Genomic DNA, 6,000 nt, shown 5'->3' with positions numbered 1-6,000 from the left:
TAATTTTCTTGTGATGAGACAGTGCTACAAATCACATGTATGTGAAGCCCATGCTCTCCAATTGGTTCTTTCACATTTGTGATGTTTTGTAGAATACAGAATCGTGGCATGCTCTATACAGCCGTGATTTGCTATGTTTTATAGCCCATGTTTACCTATGGAGCCTTCCTTTATGTTGCATCGCACAAAAATGCGGTTTTCGTGCGATGCGATGCAACTTTTACAGTCGGAAATCCTATTGTAAAAGCCCTAAAATAAGCCCTAGCTGCATAAAAAAAAACAAATACGTCACCTAACAGGCGCTGTCGCTTCTGCCTTCAGGAAAAACTCCACCTGCCTCTGATTGGCTAAGCCGCGGCATTCGAGAGCCAATCAGAGGCGTTTCAATGAATGGCTGTGATTGGTTCATTGAGCGCTGGCTTTGATTGGCTGAGCTGCAAATCAGAGGCAGCATTTCCTGGAGGTGGGTTTTTCAAGCCTCTGACCAGGAAGCATTGCCTGAACACTGAAGACAAGTCACGGGGACCAGCAGAGAAGACATGTGGCAGAGCGGACAGCAGCTGTTAGCTGATTTATTATTACTTTTTTTAATGCAGCTAGGGCTTTTATTTCAAGCCCCCTCCCAAAATCCCGCCAAAAGAGCATGGCATTGTAGCACCACGCACAACTTTATAGCAAAACAAAATCACAATATTGCCGTGAGAAAATGCAGTGACATTGGACAAAAAACACTGATGCAATATCGCTGCGATTTTCACGCGGTAATATGGTTTTCATACATGAGACCTGATTGCTTGACGCACTCTGGATGTCTCCTTTGTAAAATGCCGTCACTGCTATGCAGTGTAACCTACTGTCTGATACTTATCAAGCACCATCTTGATGCTGAGATTTGTCCCCGGTTTCTCTCTCACTATTCTGTGATATCAATCTCATGATGAATCAGCACAGCATCACATGAGCAGCTACAGCCTGTACCATCTCTGCCTACTGGGAGGGCCTTTGCTTACTATCTGTATTCTATATTTATATAAATAAGTTGCAGACTATAAATATACAGTCGGGAGCATGATCTGTCATCTCCTTTATTATAATGGTGCCTCTAATCATCAGCAGTAACTGTGATTGAAGTGTCTGTGTTCCCTTCTAAAGAGCTTATGTGGTAGGATCCGCTACACAGGAAAACTGATTAATTTGAAAGTACATAAACCCAAGTAAATCTCATCTGGTCAGAATGAGATCACCCTGGTCAATGATGACCCACCTGAGGCGAAGTAGGCCAGAATTTCCAAATACAAAGGAATAACTAAACAAGGCAATGCTAGCTCATTTATATATACTGGGGGCAGGGGCGTACCTAAAGGCTCAGGGGCCCGGATGCAAAAGTTCAGCTGGCCCCCCCCCCCCCAGGTACTATTTTCCCCTCGCCCCGTATCTATGTCTGAGGGCCAATGTCCACGTGCGGATTTTATTTATAAAATCCGCATGTGGACCCGCACGGGAGATCCGTGCATCTTGTTGCCCATAGGGATGCATTGTCATCGGTAGGGCAGCTAAAAGCATGCAGATGGGATTCCTTCCCAGTTTGCAGGGCACACGCACAGGAAGAAATCGCAGCATGCTCCATTTTCCTGCGGATCTGCCACACGGACGGCTCCCGCGGCTTCCACTGAAGCCTATGGAAGCTGTTCGTATCCGCGGCACAGCCGCAGCTGTTGTTGTACTGTGCTGTGGATATGCGGGAGAACAGGAGATTTTTTAAAATATTGGTGCACATGGCATGCTGCCGGTGTGTCGAGCACGTCCGCCGACAGGAAGAAAGAAAGATCTGACCTGCACAGAGGAGAGCCCCGCAGCGTCCGGAGAGGTAAGTATAATGTATTTTCCCTCTCCATGTCTGCGGGCATGCACGGATTTCACTGCGGGATTCAGCAGTAAAAACCATGCGTGCAAGTGGCCATGAGGCCTAAGAGAGATAGGAGAGAGAGAGATAGGAGAGAGAGAGAGAGATAGGAGAGAGAGAGAGATAGGAGAGTGAGATAGATAGGAGAGAGATAGATAGGAGAGAGAGAGATAGGAGAGAGAGAGATAGGAGAGAGAGAGAGAGAGATAGGAGAGAGAGATGAGAGAGAGAGAGAGAGAGAGAGATGGAGATAGATGGATAGATATGAGAGATAGATACATATGAGATAGATAGAAAGATATAAGATAGATATTAGATAGGAGATAGATAAATATGAGAAAGATAGATAGATAGATAGATAGATAGATAGATAGGAGATAGATAGATAGGAGATAGATAGATGGGATATAGATAGATAGGAGATAGATAGATATGAGATAGATAGGAGAGAGATTATAGATAGATGATAATAGATAGATAGATAGATAGATAGATAGATATGAGATAGATAGATATGAGATAGATAGATAGATAGATAGATATGAGATAGATAGATAGATATGAGATAGATATGAGATAGATAGATAGATAGATAAGAGATAGATAGATAAGAGATAGATAGATAGATAAGAGATAGATAGATAGATAAGAGATAGATTGATAGATAGATATGAGACTAGGCAAGATAGATAGACAGACACATAGAAAGACATACAGACAGACAGACAGATAGATACATACATACCCTGGTGCCCGGACTACTTCTCTGCTCAGGAGAGCAGGTGTACACAGTGTCAGCAGGAACAGGAAGGAAGCAGCAGGGAGATGACATCTTCCCTGGCCACTCGATGTCTTACTGTGCTGTGCCTGTGTGCCGGTAAGTCCTCTCTGCTCTTTCCCCCACCCCCTCCTCTTCCCCTGTCCTCTCTCCAAGTCCTGCCCCCTCTCTTCTTCTACTCTCCTCCTGGCTTGTGCTGTCGGCCGGACCGCACTAACTTAGCAAGCGGCCGCCGACAGTGCAAAGTGAAAGTCACCTGTATATGCTGCAGGGCGGCCTCTGGGCCCCCTCAATCGCAAGGGCCGGATCGCGGTTGCGACCCCGGCACCCCCTATCGGTACGCCTATGACTGGGGGAGTAGTTATATAATGATTGGGAAAAAATTTCTCTAGAGTGGCTCTTTAAATATCCCCATTTTTTCAACTGGGAAGTAAAAGTATATTCATAAAATTTCCATTTTGCTACAGAAATTATCTGTCAGGTTCTTAAAGGGGTTTTCCAAAATCTGTGTTTTACATAAAATCCAGCTCTACTGCCATAAAAAAAACCAAATAGGCGTATACTCTTCCCCCCTATCCCATTATGTCCAGCGCTACATTAACAGGCTTCCCCAGCATGTTTATCACAGGCACTGCAGCCAATGACAGAGGTTAGTGATCGAACACTGAGCTCTGCCATTGGCTGCAGTGCCTGTGATGTTCTGTAAACTGGGCAGGACTTCAGCCTGTAGACAAACCCCGGGAGCAGGACCAAGTGGCAGTATTGGACAGGGGAGAGGTGAGTATAAGCCTATATGTTATTTTATGGCAGGGGAAGCTGGATTTTATGTAATCGTGGAAGACCCCTTTAACTCTATAATTGACTCTAGCTTGTATATTATTCTATGATTGGGTGCAATTTGGAACTTAAATATGTCTTTATTCAGATGATTTTGTGTTGATATTTGAGTTAAAATTAAGCAAGCATATAAATATGTCCAAAATAATCTTTCACACAAAGAACCATAAGTATTCTTCTATGATCATCTAAAATGTAATGGATAGTCAGCAACAAAGTAACATAGTATGTTAGGCTGAAAAAAACAAAAAAAGTTTGGTACGGTGTTAGCCAGTAGAGCAAAATGTGATTGTCCTCAGTAAGAGGAACCACGTAATCCGGCGTGCTCACGCCGCACAGGTCTTCTGCGCATGCGCAGACCAGCTCTCCAGCGTGAGCACGCCGGAGCGGCCCCATTCAAGGGAACAGAAGACCAGACAGCGCAAGCGCGTCTAATCGAGGGAGAAGGCAGCTTTAGTCGGCGCCATAGAGACGAGGACGCCAGCACCGGAGTGGGTAAGTATATAACTTCTGTATGGCTCATATTTAATGCACGATGTATATTACTAAGTGCATTAATATGGCCATACAGAAGTGCTGAACCCCACTTGCTGCCACGGGACAACCCCTTTAAGCCTGAGGAAGTACCCTGAGTAAGTTCGAAAGTTAGCTATAACATCATGTATTTTTGTTAGCCATTAAAAGGTATCATATCTACAGGATTGCTTGGTTTCTCTTACTGAGAACAATCACATTAGGCTGAAAAACGACATATGTCCATCCAGTTCAGCCTATTACCCCCAATTTTGATCCAAAGGAAGGCAAAAAAAATTTTCCCATTGAAGAGAAACAATTTCTTCCCAACTCCAATCTGGAAATCCCTGGATCAACAACCCTTCTGAAGTTATCAATGATTATAACATATAACATTGTATTACCCAAGAAAGGTGTCCAGGCCACTTTTAAACTCTTTTATCGACTTTGCCATCACCACATCCTCAGGCAAAGAGTTCCATAATCTCACTGCTCTTATAATAAAGAACCCCTTTTCATATCGATATTGAAACCTTTTTTCCTCTAGACATATAAGATGCCCACAAATGCTTCTGGTGCTACTAGCCTTAAACGGGTAATTCGATCTTGAAGCATATTTTCAAAAATTCCAGTTTGTGTCGTGTTTATGCGCAGCTGATTATGGGTATAAATCGTGCACCCATTAGCTTCTTATTTCCTCCGTTTCTGATGTTTCTCCATTAGTCTATTTTCCAAGATGGTCGCCACATCCCTGCCAATATGCAACTTAAAAGTGTATTTCCCCCAATTTTCTGCTTTGTACATCCTTCCTGTTTGTTCCCACTAAGTGCTGCCCTGTTGTTGGTCAGCTATCTGGTCCTGAGAGCTGAATAGAAAAAGTGCCGCTCCTACTGAGCAAGCCCGACCGGTGCTGATGAACAGGAGTCACCAGGGAGAGAGAGAAAGAGAGAGTCGGACACTCTGCAGTGGACAAGTCACCAGACAGGACAAAGGTATCATCAGTGGACTGTTAGTGTCTCCCATCAGGAACAAGGCAGAGACCGGTCTCTCAAAGTAAATGTGGACAACAAGTGGCACCACCAGCCTGGTAATAGGGAGCTAAGGTCATTTCTGTGCAGCATCTACTCTAAGTTTGTGGTGGTCACAGGCAATGGATATCAGGCCACATCCTTATTATTGGCATAGAGCCCACCCATATATGCTACACCTGAAATGTTCCGTGGACCCCTTAAGGGTGAGACAGACGAATTTACATACTAAAAAGTGGACTGACTTATCTATTCACTGCTATAAAGATCCACTTAGGCAGGGTCAAAGTACTAGTCCTGAAGTTATTTTCCATGTTAGGTATGGACATTGCTAGGTTAGAACTTTAGATTCTGCATACAGGAATTGGTGTTTGTTATTCTGCGTGAAACCTCTCTACCTTTCCAAATTACTCAACAGCCATAAATTCTCATTTATACTGTTTTTCAATTGAACTATATTATTTTATTATCTTCTAACTTGTCTTTTTACTTGGCATAGTATCCTCGATACCTTGTGACCGAGCCTCTGGCCTGCTACACTACTTAATAACATCAGAGAATTGGGCGTGTTAAAATCCTAATTGTCTGAAGTTTCCATTGTGGTACCCAAAAATGGCCACTTTGTGCCACTAAGCCCTACTGACATACTGAATGTGAACATCATAGTGATTGTGTATTGTTTTGTGATTACTGTGTAATGTACAGGAGGTGAATGCTGCTTGTTTAACAGTATACAGCATAGTGAGGGTTAACTGCTTCAGCACAAATACTCACTTAGGTCCCTTTTACACGGGCCGATAAATCATCCAGATTCCCGCATCCAACGAGGATCTGAACAATTATTGTTGCATGCACCAACTGAACACCGAATGATAATTTGTTTTCATATCATTCCTCATTCAGTTTCTGCAGGCATAAAAACTGACAAACAATCAGCCCAT

Source organism: Eleutherodactylus coqui, chromosome 12 (assembly GCF_035609145.1).
Source record: "Eleutherodactylus coqui strain aEleCoq1 chromosome 12, aEleCoq1.hap1, whole genome shotgun sequence".
NCBI lineage: Eukaryota > Metazoa > Chordata > Amphibia > Anura > Eleutherodactylidae > Eleutherodactylus > Eleutherodactylus coqui.
Note: the sequence above shows the minus strand (reverse complement) of the source record.